This window comes from Varroa destructor, unplaced genomic scaffold (genome assembly GCF_002443255.2).
Source record: "Varroa destructor unplaced genomic scaffold, Vdes_3.0 BEIS01000004.1, whole genome shotgun sequence".
Classification (NCBI taxonomy): Eukaryota; Metazoa; Arthropoda; class Arachnida; order Mesostigmata; family Varroidae; genus Varroa; species Varroa destructor.
In genome coordinates this window covers 47,760,396-47,787,482 of record NW_019211457.1, presented here as the reverse complement: position 1 = coordinate 47,787,482, position 27,087 = coordinate 47,760,396, and the positions used below count along the sequence as shown (strand labels likewise).

The 27,087-nt window shown below is 38.3% G+C and overlaps 1 long non-coding RNA gene across 3 annotated transcripts in view; it reads left to right on the top strand.

Annotated features, from left to right (window-relative positions):
• The window catches only part of LOC111249752 (uncharacterized), a 36,447-nt gene extending 10,000 nt beyond the window's left edge, over window positions 1-26,447 (top strand). The window contains exons 2-4 of one of the 3 annotated variants that reach the window (XR_015326458.1): window positions 12,360-13,102; window positions 24,184-24,267; window positions 25,815-26,438. This is a non-coding gene — a long non-coding RNA (uncharacterized LOC111249752). Of the gene's footprint in view, window positions 1-12,359; window positions 22,778-23,157; window positions 24,156-24,183 lie in introns of those variants that run through there. The other 2 variants (XR_002673079.2, XR_015326457.1) reach the window with 2 other exon arrangements.
• The last annotated feature ends 640 nt before the right edge of the window (window positions 26,448-27,087 follow it).

Here is a 27,087-nt window from a genome sequence, read left to right as displayed (position 1 = left end):
AAACAAACAAACATTCGACAAAAACCAAAGAGGTTTAGCAAAATAGCCACCGATGCTGACAATGGCTAAATTATGTACGTGATGGTTTCTTACGTAAGACTTATTAATCAGCCCGAAACCGTGCAGAGCAGCTAATGAGAAGAACATTTACTAGACACAACAGATATGCAGGTGGGCATAAGCCCACTATCTCTTCAAGAACAGTATTAAGCTCCATATTAAGGTTGGTTAAAGTTAATTAATTACGGCTAAATTGAAGCTTTTGTTGCTCTGCTAGAAGACCTCCATAACTTATGTGAATATTTGGCTATTAAGGATCCTTTGTAGACTGCCAATTCGCTCTAGGCTTTGTATAGACTAAATTAGCTATTTAGGCTTCATGAGATGAAATGCTACCGTGACAGCGAGATTGACTTTGCTATCATGCGAGACAATTCAGACAGCATTCTGTTAAACCGAAATAGCTGTAGCTCCCCAAAGGGAGATCCTATAGTGGTAGACAATAGCAGTTAGCTACGAGGTCGCACAACGAGAGAAAAGCCCACAAGCCGGTAAATCTGGCTTCATTTACTCATCCTTCTCGTTCTCCTTTACATTTAAGTGAACGTTACCGCACGAGGTTTGGTGTGCTATATCATCGAACAAGTGTACCAAGACCTGTAGGGCTTCGCGTTCCTCTTAGACTGCACGACAACGTTGACGCTATCAGCAGAATATGGCTGATATTATACATGTTTGGCTTGTACAATGATGACATCTTATCTGATCACATTTCACGTAGATAAAAGCTTTTTTTCACGTTGTTCGAGTCTACAGACCATCATCGTATCGCTAAAAGCACCAAAGTTTATGCGATGCGCGCACGAGTCATACAACACCACTACTAATACTTTATGACAACATCTAGTTTGGCCTTCTATTTAAAAAAAGGCAAGGATACGCTTTGGTATGGAAGTACTATCTACCAAGTTGATAAGTGAGTGAAGAAAACGGCATTAAATAAAACATTTTCTTTGCTCGTTTTGTAGTTGTTATCTGCAACCCTGCTTTGGACAGCTACTGCAGCAACGGTTCTTATCTATTTCCGCGAGATTACATTTTTTTTAATAATTAAAACTTCTTGGTATCAGTATCTATTATGCGATGCAGTAATTTACATTTGTTTCAACAGAGACTTCAATCATACTCCTATTTAAAAAATATAAGAAAATCTTGTTTTTATATGACCGGGATTGATCTATTAATGTGTAACGAATGATACTGCCTTTGTACAAAGTAGAATCTAACTCGACATGTATTGCCAAATAGGACTTGACATCTGTTAGTCAAACTAATACAGTTGTAAATTGTACATGGTGTTAGGCTCAAACACAATTCTTGGCGCAATAAGAGTAGTAATTTACTAAAAATTACGCGGTTTTATAACCGCGTAATTCTGACTATTCAGAAGAATTCTGAATTATTCTGATTATTCAGAAGAAATTTGGATTCTAATTTATGAAAACTATCACTAACCAGAATTTGCTACCAAAAATATGAAATGAGCGATAAGAACCCCATTAGATAGGTAAAACATGTAGTAAACAAATAGAAAGTAATAGTTTTAGTAATAGTAACAGTTAATAAAAACTTGTGTAAATTAAGCATAAAACGATAAGCATGATAATAACGCATGTATGCGCTCATAGTGCGATGGTAGCATATTTATATGATTAAATATACACGCTTGTCCGCTGATGGTTTAAAGCACTACAATAGCTCAACGATGTAGAAGGCAGGTGTGTTGCTCGAATCGTCTGGTATGGATACAAACTTGATAAAATATGACATGACATAAGTCAAGGCTTGCTCAGCTGACGACTAGTTTTGACCCTTAAATAAAAAGGAATCCTCTAACATGGCAGATAACCCAAAATATAGTCTAACGTGATATCTTTTGTAGATATCTTGTGAACCAGAACTTTATAAAATTGGTAAAGACATTTTAGTGTACCCGAAACTGTTATGCGTATTTGAGACATGAACGCATTTGAATAAAAAAAATGTATCTTTTTTTTTTATCTCCCGACATTAGTAAGAATGACTGTGCAAAAGGCTGTATTGGACCTTTAACTGTTCTCGAGACACGCGTCTTGCCTATGAATTTGGTATATTAAATTTCGGTTAAAACAGATGTAGTGAGAATTGCTGAAAGGAAGGCCGACGTTGTGTAGCAAGCCATATATGATTACTAAATCTGCAATATGTGCAAGAAAAATCAAATCAAAGAAATACAGACTAAAATGCTTCAAGCTTTTTTTTTCATTTCTTCATAGCAATGCATGACGTGGTCTAATAGGCTTGCGAAATTACAGGAAAAAGAGTGGAAAAAATTCGTTGCAAAGGCGAGAGGCTAGTCAACTACATGAAGTGGACATAAATAAAGTCAATGACTCTTTATACCCTTCCTAAAGAATTATCTTTTCAACGCCTGAATCCTCAGATCTTTCAGTTTTGTTCACCGACCCCTGCCTAAACACTGCCAAATGTATTCTTATATTAGGAATGCTGCTACTAGATCTAGGAAAGGGACCAAAAAGAGAAACGCATATCCGAAAAACAAAGCATTTTTTGTTTTTGAGAACAAATTTGTTTTATGCTTGCGTAGAATAAAGCAACGATTTGTCTCCTTTGCAGCTCATAGCAATGCTTTCGCCAACAGATCGGCAAATAAGCATCATATCTTAGGCCCTTAACTTGACAGATTGTCTTACAGGCAGTTCCGTTCTTGTTACTGTTTATATTATTATTATTCTGACGTATAACACATCTAGAAAATATAATTTTTGGCGTAGTAACAATGTAGAGTGCTTCTAAAAAGCGTGGTTGAGTTTGAATCAGTATTTGCTTTTAACTTCTTCAAATAGCGTCAGTGCTCGCTTTCTTTAGTCTATTCGCTAATCATATACGTATGCAAGGATCTGTAAAAAAAAAAAAAGTGTTCTAAAATACTTGTCTGTTTTATTACTAAAATAAACGTGCCTTTCCCAAGTATGCAAAAAGCTATGTTTACAGGATCGATAAAAACACTTTACTGGAACCAATATTATGCGTCGTTGAGTTTATCAATTGACAGAGCCCTAGCAACCAAATTCTATTTATAGGGCTTGTGTGGTGAACTGACAACGATACTGGCCTGCACATTCCGGCGCATCACGTATCCGTTGATTTCGACAGTCTGAGGGCTGTCGCTGTTTTAGTATTTTGCCGTTTCGTCTTTGGAGCTACGCCAAAGAGCAAATCCTTGTCGACATCAAAAGATATTAAGCGATCAGAAAGAAGGGTGCTGAGTATGGGACTGTATAGTCGGAAAAAGTTGGGAATGGGGAGATATCGGGTTTTGACTTTTAGAGTATGGAGCTCGCTATTTCTTCGATGCCACAGAATCAGGCGAAGAAGCACAGATAGGACACGTTGTTACGTTTCCTTTGGTTTTCTTGCTCCCGTTGACTGGAACATCGATCCTTCGTCTCCTCATTCGCTCTAGTTTTTCTCTTCGTTCCGTTTCGCATCCTTCATGATGTCACTTCTTTCCTATTTTACAGCTTATCTCATGCAACTACTTTTCAACTTTTCTTGCGCAACTCTCTTTTGCCAACAAAGGTGGCGTTTTCTTTATGGTCCCCGTTAGGGTGTGCAGTCTGAGAGGCCACGGCAACAAACGATGAGCAACAGAAAACTGGAAAATCCAGTATCCGTTACTCGAGCTTTGCGTCTCGAACAGAAGAAGGCTCTCTTCCTTCTTGAAGGTCCTTATTGCGAGTGGCGTGATGACCAATTAATAAAATAACAATAGGTGCCACGAAGTAATTTGTGCGAAACAGATCGCGTGAGAGTAGATCTGTAAAGAAAAATGGGAAAAACGAATACAAGAAAATTATACGAAGAAAACAGAGGAGGACGGAAAAGAAGGAACTAAAAAAAATGTGAAATTGGTATCGAAGACTAAAAACATGGAGCCGGAATATATAGAGAAGATCAGTTCTACTTCTAATTGGTGTTTAAAGTGAAAAGCTTATTGCCTGTCACATGCTCTATCTTTTTACGTTACGCAGCCACCAGTTCGATGGCGTTATATTTGAGATATATTGTAAGTGCTAACACAAAGTCTTCCGAGTTTTTATGTTCCGATCGGAATGAGTCCTAAGGTGTGAAAAATGAAGAAATGAGGAATCTAACAAGGCAATTATTATAAATTAAACATGCATATGACCTAGGCCATCATTTGCAATTATACATGACACAGCTTTAAGGAACGTTCCACTGGTTATTTCGATAGGATAATAATATACGGTTTTTTAGCCTATTTTTTGAATTTATTTTGGTTAAGGCCCACACTGCTTGCAAACCACGCGCGCATATCACTTTCGCTAAATTCTGAGTTTTCGATATAGTTCCTCTTACAGCTGTCATGAGAATTTACAGCCGCGAAACAGGCTCAGAGTAGACAACAATCAAATGTGAATGAAAATACGTAGATACTTTTCTGTCCGAATCATTTACATTTTTTTCTTCATGCAGACTATTTTATGCCTTTCAGCAGTACCTAACATCATTTCCTGAAGACCAGGCCATTCGTTATACATTTATATATCGTACGTCGACGTGATGTACATCAAAAGCAATGTACCTATAAGTCATATAGTTTTATATTATTGTATTGTAGAGAAAAGCAATTACGGGCTCGTATAATGCAACTTCTTTCATAATGGCCATCTTAAGCCATTGTAAAATTAAGACTTATTAGATGCTTCAAAAAATGCAGTTGGTGATACCTATCCAGCCAACAACCTGAAAAAGCAAATTCTTGTAACGATTAAAAATGAGATTAAAATCGGTCAATCTACTTGAATAGATCGTACCACTGGACTGGCTAGAAATCGTGTGTTTCATATTAAGTGTGAAGGTTGGTGCGGTGTAAAACGAAGTAAAGAAACCGGTGGTTGAGTAATGGAAATCTTTAGTGTACGGTTGTCCAGAGAAACTCTACTTGAGAAAAGCGAAAGAATTAGTTAGCCTTGAATATACCTTGGGTGAACCTAGAAAAGTGCTAAAATATTCGCAATCTTAACTGGCCAAGTTTCCATAAATTGTTGGTATTTTTTACCCATGGTCGATATATTCATCTATGTCTAGTGTGTTCTGGCGCGTTTATACTTTTTTGCTATACCGATTGCGCCTGCTTGTGGTGGGCATAACAAAAAAGGTTCTTAAAAAAGATAAGCATTGTGGCTAACAACAACAATGCAACTAGTTTATTGAAAGATGTTTCGGCATCCCTTTCTATACGTGTCTAGACTCAATTTATCTAGAAATTATAATATTATTAATATTCAATGTATCTTTATATCTAACGATGTTACCAACGAGCAACATACGGCCGTATATTTTTCGCGTTCACAGTTATCTGATATCCTAGGCATATGACAACCTTTCTCTGTAGTGCAACTCTGCTCACGATAGTAAAGGGCCGATTCTCAGAAAACCTCGACATCGCCCGTTCGACCTTTACAAGCATTCTCACACCATCCTCAAACACTCGCAAGACAGACTTCCCTTGCCCGAAACGTGGTTTCCTCTTCCGCTGCCGATTCCGGGGCTGGTAGTGGGCTTCATGCGTCCCAGTGTGATTTCATCGGAGGTACTCCGCTGGCTTCCGCAATGCGAAACAGATCGAACTGTCCATCACGACTTCTTCGAAGCATTTCTTGTTTCTGGGAGTTTTTAGCGCCCGCACTATAGTACCAAATATCGCCTTCCAAACTGACACAAGCTGAACCATGTGCACCAACCCATCTTTAAACGCGTAGGCCGGGACATTAACCCCTCTTCAAGTTTGGAACTAACTTGCGCAGTCGAGAGTTCTTTTTTTGCGCTCTTCGAACCTACTTTGTACTGTGCACGGTCACTAGTGACAAAGCGTCATGGTATTGGCAATAACTTTTCTATGAACGATTAAACCATAGTTCTGTAAGGGCAGAACGTAGCAGGCGAAATATTGTACACAATTTTCTTTTACTTTTCAGGCAATGCAGCTCTGTCGGTCGCTGGTTTGAAGTAATATTCATACAAATACGGCCGACAGGCTATACTAGCGTCATCCACTTAGTCTTGGAGGAGTATCCAACTTCGGTCAAACGGCGACTAGCGTATGTGTCGGTCCTCTCTGGCATAAACTGGCACCTTGCCTAAGTCGATTTTGCCAGTGGACTCGCGATGCCCACGAAATCTTGCATAAACTGTCGGAAGTAAAAAGCAAGACCCAAAACTTTGCCTTTAACTTCTTGGCCGGCGTAGGAGTAAGTGAGGGTTGTACTGCTCAGAACCTCTCAGAATCTCGGGAGATACCACCAACCATGATTTTGCGGTTCAGATATACGATATTCTGAGTAGCGGACACACATTTCTCACCGGATGGTCCCCAGCACTTTTTACAATTGCATCATGTGGAGTTGATATCGTTGTTACGATATTTTATACGTATATAAGTTACGATATCATTGAGATAAACTAGAACCATCCATTTACTTGAAGGCCCAACGACTTAGTTGATCAGTTTCAAGAATGTTGCGGCTACATCCATGAGACTGAATGGCATGCGTTAAAACAAGCAGAATCCCGCTTGCGTGTATAACGCCGTTTTTTCTCGACGTTTATTTAAAAGCTAATTCGTTATTATCCTCTTATCACGTCCAGGATACTGAAGCAGTAGTACTTAATTAGCAATAGCCAACGCGAAATCGCTTTTTCTTCATGAAGACAATAAGCAACTACAGACTGAATGGGAATCCAAGGTTGCCGTTGCACAAAATGGCCTGGACCTCGTCTTCTATGGTGTGACTTTCTAACACACGTCGTTGCTGTGTGTATATCGGCAGTAAATGACCAGTCGCTATCGTGTGTCTGGCGAAATTGGTATAAATAAGATTGCCCGATTATTTCGGCAGACACCTAAAGAGCCTTAAAGACGGTACCTGTTTTAACCGCTTACTCGTTGTCTGGGTTTCACCGCTTCCCATGAGCTGAGCGACGCGCTATGTATGTAACCATTGGTATTCACTGGTCTTAGCTTGGACTTGAGCTTCATAAGGGCTATATCCCACTGCTGCTACCAAAGATTAGCGATAAGAAAGCTGTGACTGGCTTGCTGCTATTTATTTGGCATCAGACAGACATATTGACGTCTCAGTTGTGATCAAAGAATTCTTTATCACTATCGTCTTTATTACATAATCTTCAATCAACATGGCCAAGGTGTCAATAAACTTTGATTGAATTGAATATAACGATCCGGGTTACATTTACGTAAAAACAATAACAATACTATAAATATTCGAGTATTTTTACATTACACGTAGTGGTGTACGTTGGCGAAAGTTAAATATACAGGTAAACCAAAACCCTGTTGAACTGCCAAAAAAGGCAATAGTTCACTGAAAGCGATTCAGTAGGAGACGTCCGCACAGACAGTAAAGGAAAAATGTATATGTAGTTTTTATTCCGCGCGATTTGTATATATGTTTATACATTTTTGGAAATTAATTTTGTGTATGCGTAAGGACCCCTTATTTAAAGAGAAATTCATCCTTTTTTTCAAATGACGGAACTTTGTTGTCAGCAAATAGCACAACAAGAGCAATATGGTACTGTAGGACAGACAAAATGATGAAAAGAATCTAACTAACGAACTGTCGGAACCACAGATAAGGCGGATAAAATTGATATATTCTGGTAGGTGTTGGCGTGGGTGAGACAAATGTAAGAGCAAACAATGCGGTCCTTGTGGCCTTGTGTGGACAATCTATTTTGAATAATCAATACGTGATATGGAAACATTGTCTACCTACCTCTACTGGGAAAATTAATTTTTTGAACAGAAACGTCGTGAATCTTTTGAAATTTAAAAAAGCAACCTGATCAGATAGGCAAAGGTGTGTGAGGTTATAAATTTAGGACTTTTTGGTAATGCTTTGCGCTCTTGTGGATACCAATGTACTGCAGTTCTATAAACAACAGTAGCCGAGAATGACTTAAAAGTGGGTAAAGACCTATTAGCTGTCTACCGAAAAGGGAACGGAAGGAACGCAAAATAAGTTTACTTGTTGCATTTAATCAGAAGTTGGATTTTAAAACCGACATATGGAATTTGATTTTATGCAAGTATTTTACACTTACCGGTAACCAGACCAGAAAGCAGAAAGAGACCTAGCAATGACCTCACGGCATGCTAGAATCAGTGCCTGGGCAATGCGGGAGTACCTACTTTAAAAACCAACATTGTTGTTTTTACATACACAACATAACAACATGATACATCCGATTAAATACTGTCGAATGATCAACAGTATTGCTAGAGAAATTGACGCGATGTTCCAACGCTATGTTTAACGGATCACTAGTAATTGTAGCAGGCGATTTCAGTTCAAAAGTAGATAAGCCAAGGGAGACTTGAACAAAGCTGTTTATTAACTGCTTAGCGACTCTGGCTGCTGGATCGTAACCGATAAAGAAGAAATGACATTTGCTAGCGCGACACGGTTCTTCATTATCAACAAGCTCGCGACCAACCTGGCTGTCTCCCAAGTTGCGTACCTTAAACCAAAAAATTTTACACGTTGGGCATCTATTACATGGCACATAGCCGTGTTAATGCGCATTTCCCTGCCAAGCAAGATACAGTAGTTCCAAAATGGACAGGTTTAACAAGATAGCTGGACACAGAAAAACAGGAGTATCCCAGTGAACACTTTCCAATCCCAAACCGATTCAACGTCAACAAATACAGCGCCGCCTTTCGAGAAACTCTAAGATGCTAATGAGCACAGATTTTGTCGTAATAGCTCATAGTTCAATGATACACGCAGGAGCGCTTTCCAGACATAGTGGGCGCCCGCCAACCCGCCTGGTTATAACCTGCCCAAAGATGCGTTTCTCGTTTATTATTTTACAAAGATGGTGCAAAGAGATTTATTGGACATAATGAAGAAAACACTTCGATACGCAGAAAGCTGCGCTTTTGTTGTAGGCGAAGCAGCATTTCTATAGATGTTTACGATACTCTAGATGTTCTCTCTGTTTCATCAGATCAAATACCCCTGTTGCTCATAACCGGCAGATGTACGCTGAAGTGCCCTTTACAACGCCTGTCTATGCGACAAATCGGCAAAAGAAACTCTTTATTGTTTGCCCGAATAACAAATGCGATCTTTGAAAACCAAGCTCATGTAGGGGAATCGCAAAAAAGAGCTGTTGCTACGAATTACTTTCGGCCATACTGATCACTCGCCTTTCCGATTTTCAAGAAACTCGAGGCATAATCCCGAATGAACAACGCGGCTTCCGTAGAGGACAGTCAAGAATCGCTACTTACCAAGGTAAGATCCGTCATAGGCACGAGGAGCACCAGAGAGTTCACCTATGCTGTATTCATCGATTGCAAAGCAGCATTCGATAAAACGAATCTCCCGAAGAACCCATTTTGTTCAAACTCGCCTAACCAGTCAGCCATACAAGCTCACTCAGCTCATCGTTTTGACTCAGCAGAAGAACCCCATTTCGATACAAGATGGCGAAACTGGATCTTTTCCAACAGGCGACAGAAGTGGGTTAAAACGATAAGTTTAGCTCCTTACTTCTCTCAGTTGTCCCAAATGACCTCCCACGTAGAACAATCGGAAAGCGGTAGTTCGTGAAAGCAGATGTTCTACTGTACTCTAATGATTTTGGAATCCACGGAACAAGTCCCTTTGACGTTTAGCAAACATTGACCTGCCTTCAGTAGCACATAACGAATGAAAGCCAACTAAAACCAAACTAAAGCCATTAAGTTCCGAAGTGCAGCAAATGATATTTTTCAGTTACACTCTACGCCTCTGGAATGTATAAAACACTTTTGCGATTTATATCTGAATTTATCCAAAACTTATTATACCACACATGTAACAGAAACCGTTAGAGAAATATTAGTGGTAAGCGCTGCCGTAGCAAGGTCGTCACTGCTCGTTCTAAATACGGCCATAGGCTTCTTCAGTGTCAAGCTACTACCTCCTATGGCATCAAACTCATGTAGGAAAACCTCAACATAGCCCAGTTGTGTAGGCTGGACCTGATAAAGCCGGCTTTCCTTAAGGGAGCTTTGGGTTTGCGTATATCCTGCCATAATTGCTGCGTGCATTTGCTAGCAGATACGCCTCTATTTGCTTAGGGTCTACAACCCTAGTTTGACTTACAAAAACACCCGCTGACCTGGAATTTATTCGACAACAGAAGGAACGGAGGACTGAGATTGACACAGAATTCCCTACCACTGATGCTGCGGTGAACGCAACATGGAAAGATTTGCGCAGAAAGAACCGACATCTAGTGGTCCGCTTCGCAGCGCCTTGGTTACACCATGCTGTGTGTGGTAATTAATCGTACCACAAGTCAAGCCAAAGCTGCATCTGTGACCAATGCGGAGGCCATTGTGGGCGATACCAGGCAGGCTTATGTTCAAAGATGCCTTCTTTGAATAATACGGCGCAAAGGAAAACAGAGGAGTTGCAATGCTCTGTGCTGTGTTATTTTTACTATTTTTAACATTCCTATCCTATTTTAAAAACGCTTCTCTGTTGTCTATATATAAGGTACCGGACAAAGATTTAAATAAATGTATAATTTTATGCAAATTAAATCACACAAAACATTCAACAACAATACGCCTGTGTAGGCAAACGAAAAAGTTTAACATTAGCATCTAAGAAAGTACGCGTGCAAGACTTTAAATAAGGTTTGGAAGATCGTAACGAACGACAGGCGGTAGAATAGAAAGCGAGCGTTTTATTGACAAAAGTATCATGAGGGCATTAACATAGAATTTAGAAAAGTGTATTATTTTATTTGTTCTGTATTATGAGAAACCTTTTTTGAGACTATTTGGATGCTCATCTAGCGTACTTGTCTACTAAGGCGTTTTTGAGGTCAGCTAGGATCAAAGGCTTTCATGTTAAAAAGTAAATCTCTTTGTGTGTTAAGATGTAAGTATTGAATCATATCGATATGAAAAGTTAGAAATCAAAATTCAATAAAGAACAAGATTCAAAATCAGAAGCTTCGTATTTAAAACGTAAACAAAAAAAGGTGTGGCGAGTAGTATGTATATATATAATAGATTGATTACAAAAGTCAGTTCTTATTAAAAACAATCAGTTGAAACGGAAAAGGAGCGCATACCATTTGTCTGAAAAAGTATTTGGAGTAAGTTGTGGACGGATAGACAATCATCGCTTATACCTGATTCCAGTAGATAAAATATGTAACAAGATATGCTGCTTAGTCAAATATATCATGTGATATATATGGTTGGCGAGGCTTGAACCCGTAGGCCTTCGCTTTCTTACCCATAGGTTTAGCCGCTCAAGCCATTAAAGTTTATAAATAGCCTTTAGATAAAGTCTAGTCGTTTATAACTCCTTTTAATTTATAATTCTGTTTGTCTACAATCGGACCACTGTTTTTTTGACCATAGAAAATAGTTAATCAATTCAAATTACTGTAAACAAGCTAATGCTAGTTTTCTAAACCTGTTTCTAAACCTAAATAATTTTGGCATGACTAAATTTAGGTTTCCTAAATATATGGTGATCTAATAATGAAGGCAACCATTTGTTATGATTTATTCTATAGAGTATGTGATTGTTCGGGCATAAATTTCTTCTAGCTTTCTTCCCTTTGCGGCACTGCTCTCTGTATTTGTGTAAATAAAAAAGGCAGATTCCTGGTACTGAATTCTAGAATTCTAGAAAACGGCGAAATTTCTTTGCCAAGCGCATTCAGTAAATTTTTATATCTAGATGTCTGCATAAGCATGTATTAGTAAACATTTTTAATATTTCGTACCAGCGGTTCTAAGCCTTTGGTAGCTCAGTATTCCAAAGCCTTTTCCCGTAGTGGATTCATAAACCGAAAATAACACTCAGTTAATCCAAATGGTTTTCGAAGCTAACTTTTTCTAAAGGTTTCAGCTGTCACATAATTTTTATTTCAGATTTTATTTATGAAGTGGTAATAGACGTTCTTATTTCGCACGATTTCAGTTCTTCTAAATGACTAAATGTTTCTTGTTCTTTTTGTTTGTACGAGTTTGTTAGTACGTTGGATAATAAAATATACTTTTAAAATCTATTTTATTACGACGAATATTTACCTATATGTAAATTTGTCTTTCTGATATCAATGATTAGAATAGAATATTAGCTCAAGAATCATATATTTGAACTCAGCCTTAACTGGGTAAAACTATACATACAAACATATTCTTACGAAATGACATTATGTTACAGGTTCCTTTGGAATTGGATCGGACGGGCTATTTGTTGCTAGTTAACACGGTTGTTGTGGTCATCCTATGGCTGCATTACAGTATCCGTCACGCATTTACTCTCACAGCAACGTTTCGTGTATTTCTAGAGAAGAGCGCTTGGGTCTGAAAGCGAGTAACTGCAAGTGGACACTAGAGATGTCGAGGATGGCTAGTGGAGGGTGGAAAGCACGATGGCGTCTATAGAGAAGTTGCACGATGGAACGGATACAACCGGCGATGGACGGCCGCATGGGTGTCCGGCTGTGAGACGCCCGGTAGTTCCGACCTGACAGCGATGGTGGCTTGTTTATCCAAGATGCATGTCCTGCGGCTAGGCAAGCTTATACAGCCTGCTCGGCAGACCAGTTTCTGCAGGCCATAGAACTGTTGACCAGCTCTGCCGCTCCGGCCGTGAGAAACAGCCTGCTGTTCGCTCCCTCGGGCGCAACGATCCTGAACTCCCAACTGTGCCCCCCTTCGCCCCCTCATCCAGCTATGGTCGGCCGATCAGCCGGTGCTCTCCGCTCCCACTTAACAGAAGCACCCGAAGGAGAAGTTACAGTACACACGGTTGGCGTGCCGACAATGCTCACAGATTCCTGAAATGTTCTTTACTGCAAGCATATTAGATTGAATGTATCTCCACGCTTTCTTCTGCTGGCCCATTGTCTATGATCAATTCGTCGGACTATTTCTTTTTTGGATGCTTGCTTTTCTAGCGGGGTGAGTTTGCCTTTTCATTGTCTTCCGAATATACTCTACCTTATTTAATTCTTGATGAGTTTTTGCTTATAAATTAGCACATGCGGTGTGCATTTATGCTTTAGTATCGACATATACTTTAAATATATACATTTACTTTCAATCGTAAAGCATTTAAATATATAGATATATTGCGTAATATGACAAACATATCATTGATAGGCGCACTAAAGGCCATGAAGAATCACGGATTTTAAACGTCATGTGCTCTCTAGAAATTATATGTCGAAATTAAATCCTACTATAACGAAAATGAGAGCTTCCATAAAGCTATCCCCATTCAAATGGTTCCTTTTTGGCTCCATTTTTGTTGGCTATCTCTTAAAAACAATTTCGATGTAGGAAGATTCAAAAGCACAAAGTGCTTATTGCCCGTTCTTCTTCTGCTTACCTCGAGTTCAAAGAATGTTAGATTAATTTTTATTGATCTTTGTAAAAAGGTATGTCTATATAAACACATACTGTTATCACATCTCATCGCATGCTTGCTAAGATCTTTTAATTCTCTTTGGTAATGTCCTCCAGACGCACAAATTAAAATATCGTAATTGGGTATAGCTGACAATAAATTAAAAAATATATAAATGTTGCAACTTTGTATTTCTCACGCTACGTATCAGTATTTTTAGAATCAATGCTTGTTTACTACAGAGTAGCCATATCATATAAAGCACACAGCTTGCCCTAGCATTGAACACCGCAGTTGTTGATTTTTCAATTCAATCGGCTTGAAACGAAGATCCACTTGGCTTGCAGTAGAACTTTCATATTCTTTGTAAAGCAAAAAAATTGCGTCCGTAGCCTTGAATTTACACTACGTTTGTATTTATTATATCAGACATAAAGGTCTGCGGAATAGAGTGATTTATCGATAAATGCGGTCCACCAACCGTATGTAAAATATATATACCGTAATAGGTTATAGAGCAGCCCACGAGATAAATCCCAAGACCGTCGGCGCTTTTAAAAGAACAGAAAAAGATAGTGAAATGTCTCGGTGAATTAAGCGATGCAGTTTCGGATCGGTTAAGTTAACTCAGTTATATAGGACTAACCAATCCCAATTATAAACGAAAATAATTTAAATATTATTTTCCGCATTTGATACTTAGCTATACCCGATACATATTCCATAAAATGTTGCCACGATATTTATCTTTCAGTCATTGTTTTCAACATTAAGGAAACGCTATTGTTATAACCATTGTTGTACCCCCTTATTCACAACTATCCTCCTATAAACGACAGTTCTATTAAGTGACTGCAGTCACTTAGTGGGATATTACTACCTAAGAACATTTCTTCTCTAGTTAGAAGTCATTTAAATTTTTGAGTATCGCGTCATTTTCTTTGCCACTAGCTCTCCATGTCAAATATGCCTCTTTATTTTTAATCAGCAAACACTTAGACTGTCGACGGCTTTCTTGCGGCAGGCCCATATTTTTCGGTAAAATGCTTTAACCAACGATTATATCATCCCGTTGCCCGTTAGTGAATCACAGGGTCTTTCCGCGTGACTACTTATTCTCATTGCGGCTGCCACTTGTTATTTTCACCCGAGCCTTGACTCCCTACAACCATTTTCACATCTAAGTTTTATAGCCTTTACCCCAGCGGTCTCTTTCTTTACAATGCATTACTGTGAAATCCCTCGAACAGGCCACCCCTAATCACTCATTACTATTCATAAGAACAGCCTTTTCTAATCGTTCAGGAACTAAAACAGCTCAGTGATGCACGCACTCATTAAGAATTAAATATCTTTCCTGTATAATACGACAACTTCGTTGTAATCCAATATATTTTTGTTCCATACGTGTCAGGGAAGCTCCGTCAATTAAACGTATTTATACTGCTGCCGTCCATCTGCTTCGACACCGTATTCTCTGACTAAACCACACATTCCGCCTAGGCCATACTCCTCCCTGATTTACGACTAAGACCTACCGCTTTGACTGCGCTCAAAGCTTCTGATATGCTCCAGTATCCACCTTTGGTAGCCACTGGAACATAGCGAACAATACAACTCGCGCGCTCCGAAAAATAGCACGTCGCCGGTCGGCATACGTTTTGTTTATGCTAAGGATTGCGAATACCAAAACGTCGACTGATTTCGGCGCACTGCCAAAATTCCACATTCTCGCCATGATGCAAAGCATACTGCTTCTTTTTGGTCCCTGGCTGCATCTATCATACACTACTGACTATAAATGATTCACACGAGTGTTATATGCCGTTGTTCGAACTGTTAGATAATGATTGTATTCGTCATGCAAAAAGTACGGCCAAGCAATGAGCTTTATTAATGTGTTCGTCAAAAAACATGTTGAAATAATTGTTGCCCTTTTATAGTATTTAGTAACAATCCTTACTCTTTGTTGCCCTTATAATATATAGTTCTCACTCTGGCTCAAATTAAGGCTTGCTTCGTAAAATGAAGATCCAAAGAATACCTAGAAAGTATCAAGAAGTAAGGTTTTTCTAAACAGCAATTCTTGAAGACCGGGATTGATAAAGAGAGAAGCGAAGCTTTACGTTTTCACGAATTCCCAAGTCCCTAAACTCGAGAAGTGAAATTGTTTAAACTTCGATTACGTTAATTACGGAGCGTTGCAATACATGAATCAGTCTACTCTGAATCGACCATAAGTAGCCTTCAACAATCTTTAGCTTTAATGACGGTTTTTTTTAGAATTCTTATATCCACAATCTGGAATGTAAGTCACAATTAAAACGAATTTATATAAGAAGACTCATTTATTTATATTAAAAAATAAAATGTCTAGGTGGGTTCTAGTCATTGTTTTAAGATACCTTTTTTTCGTACTGTAAACCATATATGAGTTCAGAAATACCAGACTGCATATCCATGCGGTTGTTGATTTATTATTTTTCAGAACTGCGCCTTGGGGATTCGTTTAGGAAGTGTAACATTAGGATAATTATACTTGTATGTAAGCCTTCAGTGACTTAACTAATTGAAGTAAAGCAATTAAGCTGAAAAGCCAACTGCAAAGAGTACAGGTTAAGGTAAAATTTTTATTGAGTTACTTTTACTCTAGTTTTTTAAAAGGTTTTAAAAAAAGCGTTTCCCATAGCTGACTTTTAGCTATTCCCTAAACGGCAGGCGTTTGTATTGTTGTTTTGTCATTGATTCAAGGGAATATCAGGGTAGGCAACTTAGTACAAGCAATTTGGAAGGTAAATAACTACATCGGAGTGAACGGCCTCAGATTCTAAAGAATACAAGTGTACTTTGAACCCAATGTGTAGCGAAATGTCACACTATAACAAAATACCGCCATTTTGAAATATGAGATGAACGTTTGCTACATCTCACGTTAAACTACCTTATATACTTGATGTGTATATATTTTTCAAAATGTTATAACATAAAGTATTTTCAAAATAAAGAATGTCTTATTAATGAACGGTTTTTTAGAAAGCTACAGTTCAAACTAATTGTCGGAGACTTGCTTCCTATGGCTCGATTATCAAATGCAAATTGTTCTTGTGTAAGCCTGGCGAATAAGATATGACATTCAAGCGGTAGATATAATGTATTACGCCAAGTAAATAAAAAGAAAAGCAATTTTCCAATAAAAGGCTGTTTGGTGTTGCCGTTTTGCGATTCGTGATGCATTTTTATAATCACCTTCATTATGTGTCTTGTCCACTTCGCTAGCCTTTAAATGGATGCGATGCGTCAGCCAACCCGAAAGGCTGCAAAGAATTGAGATTCTGGTGATGCTGCTTTGAGTAGGTTGGTGTTTGTAGATAATTTAGACAAGCAGCAACCTGAGACTAATCCTTGCCCCCGGCACCTCTGCTAATATAGCTTCGGAAGGTACAAGCAAGGCCAGAGTGGGCCGGGCACAGCCTGATGAAAACTTACCCATATCTATGGCCGCGAGGTAGCTTTGGGGACAATGTCTCAGAGGCAGCGACAGGCGTCGAAGTACCTGAGTCATTGAGTAGAGCGCTTAAAAGTTTCTCTAGTACCGAGGCTGCATTAAGTTTACGTAAGTCGGTTGGAATAAATGACTAGTTATTAATATTAAAGACCTTTTCTCTTATAGCTCACCGTTCATTAATGAAACATAGCTAACAGAAGTATACCTAATATGTTTACGATTCTACAGTAATTTGTTTCATATATTTAGCCAAGCGTGTGATTTTTTTCTCTACTGTGTTATTCCTAAACCCATAACGACGTTTAGCTTAATAAAATTACAATTCATTCCTCCCGGGCTAAAAACCAACTTAAGTTAACCTAAAAAGCAATCAGGAATCCCTTACTTCACGTGACCTTCTCTCAATGTAATCTATCTCTACATATGTTCTCCACTCGAATCATATACATTAAGCACGCTGTACAGGCTTTCTTTACATCTTTAGGCACACCCGCTTAGGAAGAAATAGGATATTTAATTTATGCTCAACTAATTAAGAGCACATTAAAAAATCGATCATTTAGGATTTGGTCATCTCCTTTGTTACTGTTTACACCTGACCTTCATGTTTATTAGAGCTTTATAGAGAGTTAGCAAATCGTTATGTTACCTACCGTACTATTTGCGTCTCATTTGCTGCACTCTTTCTGGTCGCAATTGATGACGCTAATATACTACTATACGACGTACGTTATGCGATCTTTTTGATTATCTGGCTAATTTCATACCTAAGAAACACGGGTCCAATTACGGGAACATTAGCAATAAGTGCAAGGCTGTAAATAGTGACGATGAGGACACCAAAGATGTTTTATCCATTCAGCGATCAGAGGGGTAGAGACAACATCGGAGCAGGAACCCGAACCCCCCGGAAGAGTGCCAGGACAAGACAAGAAGGCATGCAGTATAGGAGATGCTTTAGAGAAGCTTAGAGCACTTATTCGCCCCCTGTCTGGGCTACGAAAGCTGTCTCGCTAGTACAGCTAAATACTCTTGTTTAACCAACTGGATTTTGTTATTCTCTTCTCCCGATCCCTATTTTGTTCCCGCTGGGCTCTTCGGTTTATTTCCATCGCCAGCGTGAACTCCTCGTCTTCGTCGTCATCCCTACGGCATGAAACCCTCACCCAACTGCCTTTTCGTCCCTCGAAATAATGATAGCGTCTTCGCTCTTCATCTCCTCTGCAGCAATTACTGCGTACCGTCAGCTAGCCGAGTAAATAGCGTCCGATTGAGGACACACTGACGACTGAAAGAGAACGAACACTAACGAGAGACGTTACTTGTTCCCCCAGGTTTTACCACTGGCAACCTCTGCCCATTTAGCCCAGCCCCACTGGGTATTCTTACCGGCCTAGACTATCTTGCCGAATACTCCTGGTTCTATATAAAAGTGAATTCCTCACACAAGACCGTTGAGTAGTCGTTGGTTTGCGTCCCGGAACTTCGGACACGCAGCTTTAGAAAGTGAAAGCCCAATTGAAAACTCAAAAATAAACACGCCCTCGGCTGTGAGTATCTGCTTGGATAATGTCCGCCCGTAAATTCTTGTTCCTGATCACGTTGGTACAGCAAACACATGCGTACGACATAGATATAATTTCTGAGAAATCAATGAATCCTGCTTATGAAAATCAGCTATTCCATTTTGCTTAAATCTGAATGTGCTTGAACAGACAGTAAACTGCTTTCGAGGATGGTGTTTTATTAATAATACTTACTATTTATGTTAGATACCTTAATCCAAAAAGACAAATTAGAACTGTATAGGACTACACTTGATAAGTGCCACTTCATACGATCGGTGAGAATAACCGTCACCGCAGAAATAAAATATTGCAAACCTATGTATTAGATCATTCACTGCTTCTTTAGAGATGAACAGAAAATGCTATTATTGCCTACAAAAACTCTTGGTATACAATTTTACATTATAGCCTCTTAGCACCTGAACGGAATATATACTTGTTGATATTGCTAAAATAAAAAGTTGCATCTTTAGACTTATAATCCGTATTGTAGCTTATATCACTTCGATGGTATTTTTGAGTTGTTTCCAGAAAATAAGGTACAATATAAAATTCTTAATTTTCACTTTAGTCACTGAGCTTATGCTAATATCTCTGTTGTTCGAATTTCTTAATTTATTCTTCGTGAGAATGGGGGTAACTGCGCGGATTCGTTGTCGTCTTAAGATTAGCTTTTATATAGTCGAACCTTTTTTCATACAAAGAAAAGATCAAACGAAGCGTAAAGCAGCATAGTAATCGCTCGTTGTCCCTACATCTAAATAAATTTTTTGAGCTTTTACGTCCGATACATTTGTAGCAAAATAGTTGATCTAAAGTTTATGGCGCACCTGTAGGAGGTAGTGAACAAATATTACCAATATTAATCTTAGTGGGCGTTCTTTCGTCGCTTACAATTGTGCTCAAGTCCTCAATGTTGTGTAGGTCTGGTAGAAGCAAGTTCAGCTTTGATGAGGTGATACAAAGCTACACAAAACGATTTCTCCTCAAACCGGTTAAAGTTTCGGTCGGAACTCAAAACACAAGTCAGGTTATTTTCAGAATAATTAGTTGCAGTAAAATACGCCGTCCTTAGGTTTTGCGAAGATAATGCTCATGAATTTAGCCCGGGACTTTTACGGCTAGCCTTGATTTGTTATCCTGGGCAAAAATATGTCATAGATCTTGAGTCCACCTTATATGATTATATTATATCATCTTATAGCCGTTTTGGTCGTTCTGGACCTGGTTCACCTTAGACTTTGGTACAGTCATGTAAAACTGCTAACTATAAAAAAGCACCCTTTAAATTTCGAGCTGCTCAGCTTGTATTTTCGCGTAGTGCAGCGTTTCTAATCAAAATTTTTGTTGAAGAACGGATCTCAGTGGTCCACTGTTACAATTTGTCATAACATGTCTACAGTCTAAACTCGAACAAACACGAAATATACTTAGCTGTTTACTTGTATCCTCAAGAGTTGCCTCTTTCAGCGGTGAGGCTAGATACCGTTCTAAACGCTTATTGAACACCCAAATGTTTACCTATGTTAGTCTTAACGATCCTATATTCTGTATTAACAGCGGTTCGAGACAATGTAGTAGTTTTTTGACAAAACGTAAATAAAGACTCACTCTTTTCTCAGTAGATTAGGCGTCTATGCCATGATATAAGTTAATGCGGCACCTGTCAGCATCCTTAAAGAAATATGAATATAGTAATTATATTTTTAGATTAATAAAAAATCGTTAAGTCTGTGCCCTTCAATGTTTGTATTGTTCTTATTACACGCATAGGCATGTACTTGAGGTCTACTATAATAAACTAAAGCTGGTTTTCTTGTTATTTGAAAGAAAGTAAGTTTGGAGGAAATTAAATATCTGCGGAAGCCGGCAGATGAAATTGTTATTATGTGATGACATCAAAAGAAATGTCAAAATGATCATACATTCTTGCAAACGCCAACAATGATATTAGAAATCTAAGGAACGTAAATAAAGTACAGATGTATAGATTTAAGAATTGTATTTTCCTCACTCACAGTCTTAAGCTCAAACACTTATTCCTCTCCCAATTAAACTTCGTCGAGATCATACATTGCTAGAGAATACTGTACTGCTTACCACTTTAACTTTATTAATTATACTAGACACGTCAATCTGTCAATTTGTCATGCGTCAAGTAACGCATCGATCTTCCATCATAGAGTACCATCGGAACAAAGCAGTAGTGCATTAGCTGGCAAAAAATCACGGTCACGTGGCAGTCAAAAGATTAATAAAGCCTATATATCACTACAATCTTAAGAAACCTGTATACATATCCCACTCAACAAAGCAACGCAGAACGTAATGCGCCAAGGGACGCATACCTAAACGACATTGGGATTATTCCCAAGGGCATCGCTTGAAAATGTTATCACAAACTTAGCCTTGCTCTGCTTACTCCATAGGGCCTTCACGACCTCAAAAATGGAGGGCGATGGTTATTAATAAGTAAAGGAAGCATTCGTCACCAGAAAACTGTTACCCTGTGAGCTAGAACTGCCTATACGAAGTCATAAAGAAAAGGTAATGGTATCAGCCTGATGAACTACTAAGTTCTACATAGGTGCGTAACCTTTAGAAGTTTGTCGCTACAATTTGACTTGCCAAGCTCGATTCGATTATTTTGATTATTACACTATAACATTTTTAGAGTATAACAACAAACCTAATAGTGAAGTGATCATCAAACTTATTACATCTGTAGTAGTTTCGTAGTTAAGGTCAGTGAGTTTATTCTAGATGATACGAGAATGTCTCACACATCTGTAAACGGCATCCTGTATAAAATTTTCGTTAAAATATATACTTACCATTAAGACTTAGTAAATGACGCTTCTACTCAGCGTTTGATTAGTCGAACGGAAGTATTTCTTTAGAAATACAGTGTTCTCAAAAACCTCACCTGAGGGCACCTGGGACAACAAGCTGTTACCGAAGGGCTTCCGGGGAAAATCTGGGAATTTAATTGACAAATAAGATATCTTCGCTACATTGCTCATACAGTCTAGGATCCGGGCGTGTAAATTGATGTTTTTGGTGCTTTCAGTTTAAACCGGAAGAAATATTTTGCTTTTATATGGCTATTACGTTCTTACGGACAAATTGGTGATACCTTCATTTTTTATTACCTATGAACAAGGCAAATCCAGCGTATGCCATATTATCGCCTTAGCAATAATAATAATATTGTATTGTTTTGTAATGTTTAACTGTTGCTTCATGCACATATACTGTATCAACTAATTTTCGTTTAAACTATTCTCTAAACTGAATCCTATAGCCACTACAATCCATTTTATACACCTAATCGGCATCAAATCAACCGATTGTTTGTCTTAAATTTGTTGAAATGTTGCCTCAAATACATAACGGGCTTTTCCGCAAATAAAACGTTTATCTATTTTTTGTTTACTAAACGGCCTCACTACATTTGGTAATGAGTGCTTTGAGCGTTGTTTAATTATTTATGGGCATTCACTCGAAAGTCTGGTCTTATCAAAAAACATAGCTTAATCATATGCCAAAATGGGTAAATCTTCAAATATTGGCTATTTTGGACCTCTGTTGGACCTTATCAAACCATTTTAACAATAATCAGCCACACGGACAAATATAGCCACCTTAATTACCTTAACAACTTACCTTAACAAATAACGATACCTCAAAATACAGTTATCCTAATGACGATACATATTCAAATCGATATGGCCTTAAAGCCTGTATATTTGAATACAGTTCACTTAAGTTGAGTTAAAAAATTAAAGCTTGTTTGGGTGATACAGAATCTTTTGGCTTAAAACCAACGCAAATTACTGTTAAGATAATAATCGGGTAACAACTTCAGACATTCAAAAGACAAAGCATCAGGTATTTTTTATGTCTTTCCCACGTAAAATCCGCATTCAACATCTACTGTCATTCTGTTTGCGATATAACGATGTGTGCCTTGTCTATATTCCCTGGAACATAATTTATATATATCGCAGTTCTTGCAAAATCTGATGTTGCAATGGGACAGCCTGATAGGGCTGCTACAAGAGTTTTTCTAGATTGAGCTTCAAAAAGCAGTGAGAACTAAGCCAGCAAATTACTAACAGGTAAAAGCTAACCGTGGAGGGCTGTGCTGACAGGTAGAGTATAAAATCTTCTTTGTGTGCAGGCTTTAACGTATTTAAATTATAATTTCATGAAGTGTAATATGTCGATGAAGCGGTAATGCCAATTTAATGGTGTGGTTTTGTTATTATAAAGTAATAAATTTATAATGTTAGGATCATCACAGTTTAACAGATAATTTGATAAATTATCTAATCCGTAAATACACTGTATGACCACAGATTTGAAGACTTAGTTATCAGAGGGAAAAGGCGACGCTGTACTCGTGGCCTGTTCTCTAGTATTTCTGGCTGGAGCTGCTTACAGCAGAGTTATTCTGAAGGAACAGGGCTATATAGGACGTGTATAAATAAGGGTGACACAGTTATGAGATTAAGAATTGAATTTCCCATAGGATCCGCGCGCCTTAAGCAAAATTAAAATCGGTTGGATCTTCAAATCAATTTAATGGAGAACCATGTTGGTCGAAGCATTTCCGCATTTTGAGTTGTTGTTAACCGATTACTCCAATGAGGTGGAATGATGCTCAACCTTAATCAACAAAAAGAACTTGGCGTTTTGGTACGTGCAAATCGGGTAGAGGAAAATCGGCTAGTGCGTGATCACAAGGAAAGTCATAAAATCAATCTCCTCCGATTAAGAATTGTACGCAAAATAACAGATTGCAGCTCAAGGTTCAGCAAATGGTGCACGGGGTGCTTGGGAAAACTGTAATAAAACGGGAAGCTGTTTACCTCTACTGTTATATTCGCTGACGTATTTTATGTATAAAAAAATAACTTTTTTGTTTTCACAGGTTGTGTAGTATTGACATATGTTATAAGCTCTGAAGTTTAATACCGTGACATCTTGAAATTTAGCTCATATAAATTAGGCTTTGTTGACCCAAGTTGGTACCAGCATCAACTTGTTAGAAATAATCATTAGCAGAATAAAGTTAACCAATCTCATGTACAAATGTGTTTACAAGACATTTACACAGCGCGAATAATTAGGTTCCGGACAAAAACTCTAGTCATCCATGGTCTACTGTGAAGTGAAGATATAAAACATAAAGATTGCGTTTAACACTTCCTTATAGTTCTAAAGGTGTAAATATAGTAATATATACACAGAATACTAAAAAAGCTATTATAGAAAATAAATTGAAGTTTAAAATTAACCAAAAAAATATGAACGAGTTAACAAGTTTGTTATATTAGATGCTAGAACGGTAATGTCAGTTTTTGTTACTTCCTCTTTTCTATTTGTTATTTATATATACCACTCAAAAGGGCTCTTTCCTTTTTTGTAGTCCGTTATAAACCTATCTGTTATCTGGTGAAAGAAACTTTACCTTGAATTCGGTTTCCAAGAATAGATGTCCTTGGTGAAAAAAAATGCATCTTCAACAACTACTTTGTTTCATCGTTTGCCGTAGTTAAAAGGTTACCGAGCAGCCCAGAATGTCCGTGACGCGGAAAGCGAAAACTCTGCAACTAAGAGGACTGCTAAAGATAGTTTGGTGAGTTCAAAGGTAGTATATTAAACTTGGGAAGTGTATTTCACTATAAGTCGCGAATTGGCCGAAAGAATGTATGCTACGTTAATACAACTGTCGCCAGCTAGCTTCATTTGATAGGCTGTAGTCAAACATTAAAAATCTGAATGCTCGATGTACTTAGTGAAATACACAAGGAAAGACAACATTTCATTGTTTCTCATCCGAAACCAAACACTACACAGCTAGAATGACAAAGTCCTACATAGAATTATTGTAAGTGACGAAAAGTGGTGACTTTATATCGATTCGAAGCGTAGAAAAAGACGGATAACTTTGGATTAGAGGCCTAAGCTCAGAAGATCAGGTATACATCCAAAAAGAACATCGTCTATGTTTTGTGGCACTACAAGTGCTTTACACTGGGAAAAATAAAATAGTAAACAATGGTTTGTATTTGGACTAGTTGTATCAAATAAATGAAACTAGAGAAATAATGATAAAAAAAGAAAAGGATCTATGGATAAGGCACGGTGATCCTTCTTCAAAACAATGCTAAACCGCACACATTTGAGGTAATAAGAATTTGAGTAGGAGGTTCTCTTGTACCTACCATTCTTTAGATTTTATGCTGATAAACTGCTATCTTTTTCAGTCACTAGCTTATATTCGTAGTAGGATATTTGTCAAAGAACAGTGTTTCAAAATCTACCGGACAGGTTTCTTAATACCAGGTTCAAATATTTCTAGCGAAACGGAATTAACTGATTGAAAACTGAATTAGAAATTGTCACATAGTAACGGTAAATACATAATAAATTAGCTTGTTACTGGTATTTAAGTAACACGCTGTGTTTCGTGTTAGGTTTAAAATGGCCATTACTTTCTGACCGGCCATGTATACATAACTTGGCCTATTCGTTCTTATTGCTTCAAACCTCTGTAAGTTCTCCTTACGCAGTTGTAGATGCTTCTGCTTTGTTGCGTTACCGAAGGCGACGTAGGGGTCGCCAAAACTGATTTACGAGAACCGTAGATGAGAAGAACGCTCGCCAAGCCGTGCGACAGGCTTTTACTTTACTAGGGCTTACTTCTTTCTAGCCGTTAACGTGGAATCTTTTCTCATGCTTCCGTTTGCGGCTCCAACTGCAGAGAAGCTTAAGCGGGTTCTTGTAGCTGGTTCGCTGTCTCCGACGCCGTATCCGGCTTTTCTCATATCGCTTCTATTTTTTTTTCTTCTCGATGCATAGAGGGATCGGTGATGGAAACGGTTTGGCCGAGTTTACTTGTACCTGAGTCAATTATAAAAAGCACTCTCGAACAGCCTCCTGCTCCCGTCGGTGGTTTGAAGACTAAGACAAACGATCTTCTACGTGATTTCGTGGCCTATTTTGCCTCTTAGCCCCCCGAACCTATGGGTTTGCCCACCTGCAGCTAATCTTACCTAAAAACATTGGTGAATCTAAAGCCCTGCGTTTTACGAATGTTTGTTGTAGCATAAAATCATTATTTTAAAAAAAGCGTATATTTTTATCTATTAGTTTGCCCCTTAATCCCCTCCTTTTTTCAAGCTTTTTCAGTCGATCAGCTATATCTTCCCGTTGCCGTTTGCTCCTCATCTGCTTCTGTCAGGTCACGTCAAAAAAGCCTCAGGACAGCCGGCAGAAATCTTACCTATCTATGGTAGTGCCTGTCATGCCAGACCGCGTAGGGGCACAAACGCCTCATTACAAAATATCACTTAAGCCAAAATAAATTTGACAGCCGAACGACCCCCCTGTTTAGTCGAATTCGGGCCTCCTACTAAGGGCTTTCCGCAATGACTTGTCGAACGGTGAATGGCTCAGAATTAAAGATCTGGAAATACATTGGCGAGCCATCTTGCATGTTATTCTAATGGTTAATAGGTAATAACAAATGCCACGAAGCAATAAATGTCTGTTACGAAGATTTCAGTTTCCCCTTAAAAGTAGTTACAGGACGAACAATTATTTTCATCTAATTTAGGGTCATAGGATGCCATTTTTATCACTGTACATACATGAATAAATATTTTGTCATTAAGCCAACGCACAAACCTTGCCTACTTGTTTCGTTATCTAAATTTTTGTAGAAATATAATCATGTCATTTAATCTCCAAACATGAAAGTAGATTCGGAATACAGTGAAATGTACTAGGTGATGTCGAAAACATTCTCAGGAGCAGAAAAAAGAGCGAAAATGTAGAGTATCGAATATTTAGAAAATTGCATAAGAGGTAATATCTGGACCGTCTTACTCAGCATCCCAAAACGTGTCTGACTGATGCCACCGTTCGTTTAACAAAGGAAGTTGATACACTTGCGTAGAAGAATATATTCTACAGATCAATATTTTATCCCATCCTTTGAAACGAATAAAAGTTTTTATTAGACAATTTCGTTTCATTCACCTTACAAGTATGCAGCGTTGCACTCAAATTCTAGCAATAAATTCATTTATTATGTATGCACCATTACTCTTTATGACCCCTTCTCATATGCTAATCAATTTATTCGTCCTTTCTCGACAGAAATTCTTAAGTTAGGTGTTAAAGATCTCGTACAGCAAGGTTTTGAGGCTTTCTTCATTCTCGAATGTACGGGTACTAGTTTCGTTTGCGAGTGACTGGAGAAGGTCTTAATCCGTCGAAGCGGGGTTTCCGTAGCACAGTGGACACAAAGATTCTCCCATATAGGCTCTTGCATGGCATCCTTCACAATCTGTGTTATGCATGGTCAGGCACTGCCGTGGAAAAGGATAACTTTTAACCATCTATCAAGTATTTTCTATAGGATTGCAATGCAGCTGGGCAATATACAAAT